Genomic DNA, 13,107 nt, shown 5'->3' with positions numbered 1-13,107 from the left:
TCTTGAAACCTCTGAATTAAATGGGCACAAAATTTTCTCCAGTCAAAAAGCTCTTATCTGTCTAGGAAATTGGAGGCAGTGCTTGGCTTGGCAAGTCAGGGGCTTCTTGGTAGACAGTGTTGAGGTGTTTGAAGGCAGCAGAAGCAGAGTTTTCAGGAGGCCCTGTAGCGGCAATAGTGCAAAACTGGAGCCAGATGATCTGGCTTTGAACCCCACTTTCCCCTTCCCAGCTATGTGACTGCAGCAGACACTGCTGGTACTCAACCCAGATCCCCCTTATGTCCCTCTGCACCTAAACCCCAGATGGTTCAGAGCTGCTAACAGCTTACACCTGCGTCCCAGTTTAGACAATTACCCTTGGTTGACGTGACTCTGAGACCACTACCACAGCTGCTACCATTACCATCCCCTGCCCTTCGCCTGTGGGTCAGGCTTAGACTCAGCTCATTCCCCCTGCCCACATTTCCTACAGGCTTTCTTGAAGAGTGGTAAGTACACTCTCAGGAGACTATGTTCCTGAATCCCTGTGCTAGCTTCTGCTTCCGGAAAGCCTAACACAGTAGTGTCTAGAGCAAATTACCCATTACAACTCAGCTGTAAAATTGGGATAATAGTACACACTTTTTAAGAGTGTTGTGAAGATTAAATGATTTGATACTTATGGGTACTTCAAAAAGTTTCTGACACATAGAGTCAGTAAGTTTAGCTCTTATGAGAGGTTGATGCTGTCTGATATACAGATATGACAGTTCTTTACATTTTCAGAATGGGTAATTAGTACAGTTGTTTGGGGAATGATGCTTCTCAGGCTAAGATAGTATCTTACATCATTAGTCACAGGAATGTGTTAGGTTGTATCAGTGTTTCACAGTTATCTAACACTTCAACTGAGGAAAAAAAAAAACCTCAAAATGTAATCCATACTAAGAAGAAGAAATACACAATACTTTTGTGCCCCACCCCATGATCTCTGCCAGTAGAGAAGTGATGAATAAATTATATGTCAAGACCATGAAACATTACATATCTATTTTAAAAATAATAAATTGCAAAGCAGGAGCAAACTCAGTTTCTCTCTGGAGGAATGCATCCTCATACTAGGTCTCACAAAACCATTGATGGAGCCCCAACGAATATGAGCTTACACGTAAAAGTCACAAGACATATTAGAATCACCAAATATAAAAGAAGTACATCTAAGATGTTTAAAGAAATAAAAGAGGGAATTGAAAACATGGGTAAGGAGCAAGAGATTATAAAAAAACAAACAGGAAGATTTGTAAAAGAACAAAATAGAACTTCTAGAAGCTGAAAAATAATCATTGAAATTAAAACCTTGATGAAATACTCAAACTGCTAATGAAGAAATAATTAGTGAACTGGATAAGCAGCCTGTAGAAACTACTAGATTGTAGCATAGAGAGATGAAGAAGTGGAAAAATGAAAATGTTGTTAAACATGGAGGACAGGTCTTGTGTTTGTCTAATTCAAGGTCCAGAAAGAGATAATAAAGAGACAGGAAAATCCAATAGAGAGGTAGTGGCTGAGACTTTTCCAGAAATGTTGAAAGACACCAAGCCTCAGATTCAGTAATTTAATGTGCCCATAACCAAATAGGAATCACCAGTGATTATTCAATAACAGATTATCCCTTAGACATACTTGAAAAGTCATTTACAACTACCAATAAAAATTTTGATTTCTCTAGAAGTATATTATGACAATGAGAATAAATGTTAGATGTGGAGCTATTGTGATGATAAAGTGAGTTTATAAAGAACATTTTGACATATTTTACTAGACTGTATTTGCATATCAGGTACTATAGGAAAAAACCTTAAATAAGAGACTACTCCTCTGGATGTTTGGCAAATATGTTGACAAAATGATTTTTAAGTGTTTAGAAGGTAATATTCATTTATGATTAATTAAGATCAGAAATTACATGATAAAGCAAATTCTTATTATTTCATTTCATATAACTTGCTTTTGTTTTAGTCTGCAGATCAAATTAGGAAAACACAATTTAATCTAATATATGGCAAAAGGCATTGTTAAAGAAAAAAAATTCTGACTCATGCAATGGACTTCTCTAAAATGGTCTATAGAATTTTATTCAATAATTGAATAGAACTACCTGACTTTATGTTATTCTATTTTTATACTTGAAAAAACATGAATTTGGAAAGAAAAAAGTAGATAAATTTGCTTTTTGGGTAGATTGAGAAACATTTTCTCATAAAATGAAAAGCATTAAATTAAAGTACAATATGTTGGCTCAGAAACTGAGAATACTTGAGGTGTCAGGTTTTATCAGTAAAGGAGTTTTGAAAATAGCCCCCCTCTGATATGATTAGGAGTGCTTCAACGTTGGGCAATTATTCCTGCTGTTCTGATAGGTGCAAAAATGCTGAATGGGGCTGAGGTCAATCATCGCAGTAAGTCGGTATTTCCTACAATGACATAGTAAAACTCACAACATTCCAAGTAGTAAATCAAAAATTTTAAGACATATTAGTTATGAGGATTCTAACTATTCAGATGGCAAACTCATGCTTATATTTATTTATTTATTTTTCTTTTTAACATCTTTATTGGAGTATAACTGCTTTACAATGGTGTGTTAGTTGCTGCAGTATAACAAAGTGAATCAGCTATACGTATACATATATCCCCATATCTCCTCCCTCTGGCGTCTCCCTCCCACCCTCCCTATCCCACCCCTCTAGGTGGTCACAAAGCACCGAGCTGATCTCCCTGTGCTATGCGGCTGCTTCCCACTAGCTATCTATTTTACATTTGATGGTGTATATATGTCAATGCCACTCTCTCACTTCGTCCCAGCTTACCCTTCCCCCAACCCCGTGTCCTCAACTCCATTCTCTACATCTGCATCCTTATTCCTATCCTGTCCCTAGGTTCATCAGAACCATTTTTTTTTAAGATTCCATATATATGTGTAAACATACGGTATTTGCTTTTCTCTTTCTGACTTACTTCACTCTGTATGACAGATTCTAGGTCCATCCACCTCACTACAAATAACTCAGTTTCGTTTCTTTTAATGGCTGAGTAATATTCCATTGTATATATGTGCCACGTCTTCTTTATCCATTCATCTGTCAATAGACACTTAGGTTGCTTCCATGTCCTGGCTATTGTAAATAGAGCTGCAATGAACATTGTGGCACATGACTCTTTTTGAATTACGGTTTTCTCAGGGTGTATGCCCAGTAGTGGGATTGCTGGGTCATATGGTAGTTCTATTTTTAGTTTCTTAAGGAACCTCCATACTGTTCTCCATAGTGACTGTATCAATTTACATTCCCACCAACAGTGCAAGAGGGTTCCCTTTTCTCCACACCCTCTCCAACATTTATTGTTTGTAGATTTTTTGATTATGGCCATTCTCACCGGTGTGAGGCAATACCTTATTGTGGTTTTGATTTGCATTTCTCTAATGATTAGTGATGTTGAGCATCCTTCATGTGTTTGTTGGCAATCTGTGTATCTTCTTTGGAGAAATGTCTATTTAGGTCTTCTGCCCATTTTTGGATTGGGTTGTTTGTTTTTTTAATATTGAGCTGCATGAGCTGCTTGTATATTTTGGAGATTAATCCTTTGTCAGTTGCTTCGTTTACAAATATTTTCTCCCATTCTGAGGGTTGTCTTTTCGTCTTGTTTATGGTTTCCTTTGGTGTGCAAAAGCTTTTAAGTTTCATTAGGTCCCATTTCTCTAGGAGGTGGGTCAAAAAGGATCTTGCTGTGATTTATGTCATACAGTGTTCTGCCTATGTTTTGCTCTAAGAGTTTTATAGTGTCTGGCCTTACATTTAGGTCTTTAATCCATTTTGAATTTATTTTTGTGTATTGTGTTAGGGAGTGTTCTAATTTCATTCTTTTACATGTAGCTGTCCAGTTTTCCCAGCACCACTTATTGAAGAGGATGTCTTTTCTCCATTGTATATTATTGCCTCCTTTATCAAAGATAAGGAGACCATAGGTGCGTGGGTATATCTCTGGGCTTTCTATCCTGTTCCACTGACCTATATTTCTGTTTTTGTGCCAGTACCATACTGTCTTGTTACTGTAGCTTTGTAGTATAGCCTGAAGCCAGGGAGCCTGATTCCTCCAGCTCCATTTCTCTTTCTCAAGATTGCTTTGGCTATTCAGGGTCTTTTGTGTTTCCATACAAATTGTAAAATTTTTTCTTCTATTTCTGTGAAAAATGCCATTGGTAGTTTGATAGGAATTGCATTGAATCTGTAGATTGCTTTCAGTAGTATAGTCATTTTCACAGTGCTGATTCTTACAATCCTAGAACATGGTATATCTCTCCATCTGTTTGTATTGTCTTTAATTTCTTTCATCAGTGTCTTATAGTTTTCTGCATACAGGTCTTTTGTCTCCTTAGGTAGGTTTATTCTAGATATTTTATTCTTTTTTGTGCAATGGTGAATGGGATTGTTTCCTTAATTTCTCATTCAGATTTTTTGTCATTAGTGTATAGGAATGCAAGAGATTTCTGTGCATTAATTTTGTATCCTGCAACTTTACCAAATTCATTGATTAACTCTAGTAGTTTTCTGGCAGCATCTTTAGGATTCTCTATATATAGTATCATGTCGTCTGCAAACATTGACAGTTTTACTTCTTCTTTTCTGATTTGTATTCCTTTTATTTCTTTTGCTTCTCTGATTGCCGTGGCTAAAACTTCCAAAACTATTTTGAATAAGAGTGGTGAGAGTGGTCAACCTTGTCTTGTTCCTGATCTTAGAGGAAATGCTTTCAGTTTTTCACCATTGAGAATGATGCTGGCTGTGGGTTTGTCATATATGGCCTTTATTATGTTGAGGTAGGTTCCCTGTATGCCTACTTTCTGGAGAGTTTTTATCATAAATGGCTGTTGAATTCTGTCAAAATCTTTTTCTGCATCTATTAAGAAGATCATATGGTTTTTCTCCTTCAGTTTGTTAATATGGTGTATCACATTGATTGATTTGCATATACTGAAGAATCCTTGCATTCCTGGGATAACGCCACTTGATCATGGTGTATCATTCTTTTAATGTGCTGCTGAATTCTGTTTGCTAGTAATTTGTTGAGGACTTTTGCATCTATATTCATCAGTGATATTGTCCTGTAGTTTCCTTTTTTTGTGACATCTTTGTCTGGTTTTGGTGTCAGGGTGATAGTGGCCTTGTAGAATGAGTTTGGGAGTGTTCCTCCCTCTCTTATATTTTAGAAAGTTTGAGAAGAGTAGGTGTTAGCTCTTCTCTAAATGTTTGATAGAATTTGCCTGTGAAGCCATCTGGTCTTGGGCTTTTGTTTGTTGGAAGATTTTTAATCACAGTTTCAATTTCAGTGCTTGTGATTGGTCTGTTTATATTTTCTATTTCTTACTGGTTCAGTCTTGGAACATTGTGCTTTTGTAAGAATTTGTCCATTTCCTCCAGGTTGTCCATTGTACTGGCATATAGTTACTTGTAGTAATGTCTCATGATCCTTTGTATTTCTGCAGTGTCAGTTGTTACTTCTCCTTTTTCATTTCTAATTCTGTTGATTTGAGTCTTCTCCCTTTTTTTCTTGATGAGTCTGGCTAATGGCTTATCAATTTTGTTTATCTTCTCAAAGTACCAGCTTTTAGTTTTATTGATCTTTGCTATCGTTTCCTCATTTCTTTTTCATTTATTTCTGATCTAACCTTTATGATTTCTTTCCTTCTGCTAACTTTGGGGTTTTTTTTTTAATTGTTGTTCTTCTTTCTCTAGTTGTTTTAGCTGTATGGTTATGATGTTTATTTGAGATTTTTTTTTGTTTCCTGAGGGAGGATTGTATTGCTATAAACTTCCCTCTTAGAACTGCTTTTGCTACATCCCATAGGTTTTGGGTGGTTGTGTTTTCAGTGTCATTTGTTTCTAAGTATTTTTTGATTTCCTCTTTGATTTCTTCAGTGGTCTCTTGGTTATTTAGTAGCGTATTTTTTAGCTTTATGTGTTTGTATTTTTTACAGTTTTTTTGCTGTGATTTATATGTAGTCTCATAGTGTTGTGGTTAGAAAATATACTTGATATGATTTCAATTTTCTTAAATTTACCAAGGCTTGATTTGTGACCCAGATATGATCTATCCTGGAGAATGTTCCATGAGCACTTGAGAAGAAAGTGTATTCTGTTGTTTTTGGATGGAACATCCTATAAATATCAATTAAGTCCGTCTTGTCTAATGTGTCATTTAAAGCTGTGTTTCCTTATTTATTTTCATTTTGGATGATCTGACCCATTGGTAAAAGTGTGGTGTTAAAGTCCCCTACTATTATTTTGTTCCTGTCAGTTTCCCCTTTTATGGCTGTTAGCCTTTGCCTTATGTATTGAGGTGCTCCTATGTTGGGTGCATAAATATTTACAATTGATATATCTTCTTGGATTGATCCCTTGATCACTGTGTAGTGTCCTCCTTTGTCTCTTTATTTTTAGTCTTTATTAAAGTCTATTTTGCCTGATATGAGAATTGCTACTCCAGCTTTCTTTTGATCTCCATTTGCATGGAATATCTTTTTCCATCCCCTCACTTTCAGTGTGTATGTGTGCCTAGATCTGAAGTGGGTCTCTTGTGGACAGCATATATATGGATCTTGTTTTTGTATCCATTCAGCCAGTCTGTGTCTTTTGGTTGGAGAATTTAATCCATTTACATTTAAGGTAATTATCAACATGTATGTTCCTATTACCACTTCCTTAATTGTTTTGAGTTTGTTTTTGTAGGTCTTTTCCTTCTCTTGTGTTTCCTGCCTAGAGAAGTTCCTTTAGGATTTGTTGTAAAGCTGGTTTGGTGGTGCTGAATTTTCTTAACTTTTGCTTATCTGTAAAGGTTTTAATTTCTCCATCAAATCTGAATGAGATCCTTGCTGGGTAGAGTAATCTTGGTTGTAGCTTTTCCCCTTTCATCACTTTGAATATGTACTGCCACTTCTTTCTGGCTTGCATTTTCTCTGAAAGATCAACAGTTAATCATATGGGGATTCCCTTGTATGTTATTTGTTGTTTTTCCCTTACTGCTTTTAATATTTTTTCTTTGTATTTAATTTTTGATACTTTGAATAATAAGTGTCTTTTCGTGTTTCTCCTTGGATTTATCCTGTATGGGACTCTCTGTGCTTCCTGGACTTGATTAACTATTACCTGTCCCATATTAGGGAAGTTTTCAACTCTAATCTCTTCAAATATTTTCTCAGTCCCTTTCTTTTTCTCTTCTTCTTCTGGGACCCCTATAATTCAAATGTTGGTGAGTTTAATGTTGTCCCAGACGTCTCTGAGACTGTCCTCAATTCTTTTCATTCTTTTTCTTTATTCTGCTCTGTGGTAGTTATTGCCACTATTTTATCTTCCAGGTCACTTATCTGTTCTTCTGCCTCAGTTATTCTGCTATTGATTCCTTCTAGAAAATTTTTAATTTCATATATTGTGTTGTTCATCATTGTTTGTTTGCTCTTTCGTTCTTCTAGGTCCATGTTAAATGTTTCTTGTATTTTCTCCATTCTGTTTCCAAGATTTTGGATGATGTTTACTATCATTACTCTGAATTCTTTTTCAGGTAGATTGCCTAAATCCTCTTCATGTGTTTGATCTGGTGGGTTTTAAACTTGCTCCTTCATCTGCTGCATATTTCTCTGTCTTCTCATGTCGTTTAACTGACTGTGTTTGGGGTCTACTTTCACAAGCTGCAGGTTCGTAGTTCCCATTGTTTTTGGTGTCTGCCCCCAGTGGGTGAGGTTGGTGCAGTGGCTTGTGTAGGCTTCCTGGTAGAGGGGACTGGTGCCTGTTTTCTGGTGGGTGGGGCTGCATCTTGTCTTTCTGGTGGGCAGGGCCATGTCCAGTGGTGTGTTTTGGGGTGTCTGTGAAGTTAGTGTGATTTTAGGCAGCCTCTGTGCTAATCGGTGGGGTTGTGTTCCTGTCTTGCTAGTTGTTTGTCATGGGGCGTCCAGCACTGGAGCTTGCTGGCTGTCAGGTGGAGCTGGGTCTTAGTGTTGAGACAGAGATCTCTGGTAGAGCTCTCGCCGATTGATATTATGTGGGGCTGGGAGGTCTCTGGTGGTCCAATATCCTGAACTCATTCTCCCACCTCGGAGGGTCAGGCCTGACAGCAGGCTGGAGCGCCAAGCCCCTGTCAGCCACACGGCTCAGACGGAAAAGGAGAAAAAAGAAAGGAAAAAAATTATTTAAATAATAATAATAATAATAAAAAGAAGAGAGCAACCAAACCAATAAACAAATCCACCAATGATAACAAGCGCTAAAAACTAAACTAAGATAAACAGAAAAATCAGAAACAAATCAGTCACAGACAGCAAACCCCAAGTCTACATTTGCTCCCAAAGTCCACCGCCTCAATTTTGGGATGATTCATTTTCTGTTCAGGTATTCCACAGATGCAGGGTTCATCAAGTTGATTGTGGGGATTTAATCTGCTGCTCCTGATGCTGCATGGAGAAATTTCCATTTCTTTTCTTTGTTCACACAGGTCCTGTGGTTCAGCTTTGGTTTTGGCCCCATCTCTGCGTGTAGGTCGCCCTCACGCATCTGTTCCCCACCCAGAAAGGAGGGAGTTAACGCAGTGGCTGGTTAGGGCACTCTTGCTCACTCAGGCCAGGGGAGGGAGGGGTACGGTAGTCATAATTGGAATGCGGGGTGAGCCTGCAGTGGCAGAGGCCAGCGTGACATTGCAACAGCCTGAGGCACGCCTTGTGTTCTCCCAGCGAAGTCGTCCCTGGATCACAGGACCCTGGCAGTGGTGGGCTGCACAGGCTCCTGGGAGGGGAGGTGTGGATAGCGACCTGTGCTTGCACACAGGCTTCTTGGTGGCAGCAGCAGCAGCGTTAGCATTTCATGCCTGTCTCTGGGCTCCAAGCTGACAGCCGCGGCTCACGCCTGTCTCTGGAGCTTGCTTAGGTGGTGTTCTGCCTTCTGTGGGCACACAGGGAGGGAATCCCCTCTCCTTGTGCACCCCAAAACAATGGTCTCTTGCCTCTTAGACAGTTCCAGACTTTTCCCCGGACTACCTCCCAGCTAGCTGTGGCACACTAGCCCCTTTCAGGCTGTGTTCATGCAACCAACCCCAGTCCTCTCCCTGGGATCTGAACTCTGAAGCCCGAGCCTCAGCTCCCAGCCCGCACCTACCCTGGCAGGTGAGCAGACAAGCCTCTCAGGCTGGTGAGTGCTGGTCGGCACCTAACCTCTGTGTGGGAATCTCTCCGTTTTGCCCTCTGCACCCCTGTTGCTGAGCTCTCCTCCGTGGCTCCAAAGCTTCCCCCCGCCCACTCACCATCTCTGCCAGTGAAGAGGCTTCCTAGGGTGTGGAAACTTTTCCTCCTTCACAGCTCCCTCCCAGAGGTGCAGGTCCCGTGCCTATTCTTTTGTCTCTGTTTTTCTTTTTCTGTTGCCCTACCCAGGTATGTGGGGGGTTTCTTGCCTTTTGGGAAGTCTGAGGTCTTCTGCCAGCATTCAGTAGGTGTTCTGTAGGAGTTGCTCCACATGTAGATGTATTTTTGATGTATTTGTGGGGAGGAAGGTGATCTCCATGTCTTACTCCTCTGCCATCTTGAAGGTCCCCCCCCCCCACTGCTAACTCATGCTTTTAAATTCATCCACAATGAAAATTCTTAGGAATCTTCTCAAATAGAACTTCTTAACTTACCTTGCTTGTAAATTTCATCTCTATAAGACAGAGGAAGTGGTAAGATCTGGCCCTCATTGTAACCAACATGGCAGAACTGGTTGACTAAAAATCACACTGACCCTGAGTGAAAGGAGCAAAGTTGTCTTTGATGTTTTTTGTTACGACTGTTGTAGGTTGCATTCTCTGACAAACACACCCTGAGTTGGAGATGGTGTGCAGGTGGGGTATGGGGCAGTGCTTTCAGAGACCACCCACACAAAGGAATGAAAGAAGCACGGCTGAGCAGAGGTATAAATTGAGTCATAATATAGTTGCAACAGAGGTCGCAGCAGGTCTCACAGGAAACTTTCAAACTTGGATGGTTCTTCAAAAATGTCTCTAACTGAAGGGGCCAGAGCTGGACTCCCACATTAACAAGTCATTAGATGCAGAGAGCTGCCTGGGAAACCATGGGGGAGGCAGCTTCTTTCAGAGCCATAGAATTCCTTCGGAGAGTTTCAGCTGAACAACATCAGCACATAATACTCCCAACAGCCAGGATAATGAATGACTCAGAGCTAAGGGAGATCTGGACAGCACAACACATTCAATAAGAGAATGCTTATTGTAGTCATACGTCTACCCTCAACTTTAGGAATGTACATTTCAGAAAAGTTAAAGGATCAGGGGAAAACTGAAACAACAGGAGATTTGTAGCTAGCAGAAGCATTTGTTCATTCAACAAATACTTAAAATGGGCTTACTTTTTGTTGATCTCTATGCGAGATACTGCAGAAACGATGAAGAATAATAGATAGTCCCAGCTAGTGGTGTACTGAAGCTGGCTGCTACCTGCTGGCAAGAGCCAATTATCAGTATTTCTTCCAAACTCCCAGCGATGTCCACTTGGTAGCTTGAAATGGGCCATGGTGGGAGTATTTATACCATGGAAAGTAGATAATAGTAAAAAACAGGGATTTTTTTTACCCCAGAGAACCAATTGTTAAACACGTGCCAGCACAGTACTGCACCCCACTTTTGAGCTGACAATCCAACAGACCTGGAAAGGTGTAAAATTGTCTACTCTGCTTCTAGTCCTTTGAAGTAGCTTCACATCCCCATGTATGTATGAGAAGGTGAGTTCTTGACACTCCTGCACTGTTCATGATAAGAGCCTTAGACTCATGCTGTCCAGTGGAAATATAATGTGAGCCATATATGTAATTTAAAATTTTTCACTTTTTAAAAAGTGAAGGGGCTTCCCTGGTGGCGCAGTGGTTGAGAATCTGCCTGCTAATGCAGGGGACACGGGTTCGAGCCCTGGTCTGGGAAGATCCCACATGCCGCGGAGCGGCTGGGCCTGTGAGCCACAACTGCTGAGCCTGCGCGTCTGGAGCCTGTGCCCCGCAACGGGAGGGGCCGCGATAGTGAAAGGCCCGCGCACCGCGATGAAGAGCGGTCCCTGCACCGCGATGAAGAGTGGCCCCCACTTGCCGTAACCAGAGAAAGCCCTCGCACGAACCGAAGACCCAACACAGCCAAAAATAAATAAATAAATAATTTAAAAAAAAAAAAAAGTGAAAAGCAGTGAAATTGTCACTTATTTTATGTAACTCAATATATCCAGAATATTAACATTTCAACATGGAGTCAATATAAAAATATTTTACTGTTTTTGTACTACATTTTCAATGTCCATATGTATTTTACACATAGAGCACATCTCAATTCAGATGTAAATTTACATCAAAATACTTGAGTTGATTTAAAAATTTTTTTTAATTTTAAGATTTTTAAAAATTCAAAGTTGAGAAAGTAGTATCACATACCCAAGTTGTTCCAAACATACTTAAAATTTTTCAAATAACTAAATTGAATATGAAAAGTTCTTTTCTTTTAATATTTGCATCCACATTGACAAAACTTGTTCATCTTTTCCAAGAGGAATTGATTTGACTTTGAAGCAAAAGCACATCAAGCAATCATCACAATTTGCAGTTCAGTCTCAGAGGCTGTAGGGCCAATGCCAAGCAAGGAATAGCATTGTCTTCAGTTGCAGACTCTAAGGTATGGATAGGTCCTTCATATTTGGTTGGATATACAGTGGTTTCAGCAGAATGCTACAGTTTTTAGGATTATATAAGAGAACTGGCAAATTGGTATTTCTTGGATTGGATAATGTGGGAAAAACAACATTGCTATATATGCTAAAAGATGACAGACTTGGACACATGTCCCAACGTTACCTCCCCTTTCAAAAGAACTAACGATTACTGGCATGACCTTTGCAACTTTTGATCTGGGTGAACATGTTCAAGCTCAAAGAGTGTGGAAAAACTACCTTCCTGCTATCAATGGCATTACACTTCTGGTGGATTGTGCAGATCATAAAAGGCTGTTAGAATCAAAAGAAGAACTTGATTCACTAAGGACAGTTGAAACCATTTCTAATGTGTCTATACCGATTCTTGGGAATAAGATCAACAGACCTGAAGCCATCAGTGAAGAGAGGTTACGAGAGATGTTTGGTTTACACGGTCAGACAACAGGAAAGAGCTGAATGCCAACCTTTAAGTTCTCATGTGCAGTGTGCTCAAAAGACTAGGTTACCGAGAACACGTCCTCTGCAGGTACAGGTCATTAACACCAACCTGAATCGGTTCCAGGTCTCACCATTCAGGCCCACTCAGAGATATGATCATGCAACATTCATAACTTGAATTCAGTAGAATGTTGTTGGTTATAAAACAGATTATTTAGATCATTAAAATTATATCAACAGTTCGAGTGAGAATTGAAAACTGGTTATCACAATGTTAACTTTATCATTCCATAAAAATAATTAGTTTTTACAGTTTACAATCTGATATTACCCCCAGCAATATTTACAGTATAAAGAGCAACTTTCCAGCTGTACATTTGAAGCACTTTTTAACAATATGAAACTACAAATATAAGCCATATTGAAAAGCTCATGATCTTAAATTTTTGTCTACTTTTTGAAACTAGTTTTTACATTTTAGATTATATGTCCACCTAGTTTAAGTGTACAGTTAATAATTAGCTGATTGATGATGTCTTACAGTTTTCAATAATTTTTCTTACACAAACATCACGCAATAAAACAAACTGTAAGGTTTGACATCCTTAAAAGCATATCAATTTCAAAACTATGTCAAAGGTTAGTAAGTTCACTAACAAGACAATTCAGTGTTAACTTCAAATTCAAAGGGGGTATTGCGTAAATGGAAAGCAACTCTGTTGGTCAAAGTGTAAAAACTTCCACTTATAAAATGAACAAGTTCTGAGGATCTGATGTACAGTGTGGTGACTATCATTAACAATACTGTATTGTACACTTGCAAGTTGCTAAGAGACTAGATCTTAAATGTTCTCAACACCACCTCCTCAAAAAGAAAAAAAAAGGTAATTATGTCAAGTGATAGATGTGTT

At 39.1% G+C, this 13,107-nt stretch overlaps 1 pseudogene; it reads left to right on the top strand.

Moving 5' to 3' along the window:
* The first annotated feature begins 11,723 nt into the window (after positions 1 to 11,723).
* LOC103015080 (GTP-binding protein SAR1b-like) lies at positions 11,724 to 12,309 on the top strand (annotated as a pseudogene).
* The last annotated feature ends 798 nt before the right edge of the window (positions 12,310 to 13,107 follow it).

Source organism: Balaenoptera acutorostrata, chromosome 9, assembly GCF_949987535.1.
Source record: "Balaenoptera acutorostrata chromosome 9, mBalAcu1.1, whole genome shotgun sequence".
NCBI lineage: Eukaryota > Metazoa > Chordata > Mammalia > Artiodactyla > Balaenopteridae > Balaenoptera > Balaenoptera acutorostrata.
The sequence above is the reverse complement of the archived record's forward strand: the minus strand, read 5'-3'. Positions and strand labels throughout refer to the sequence as shown.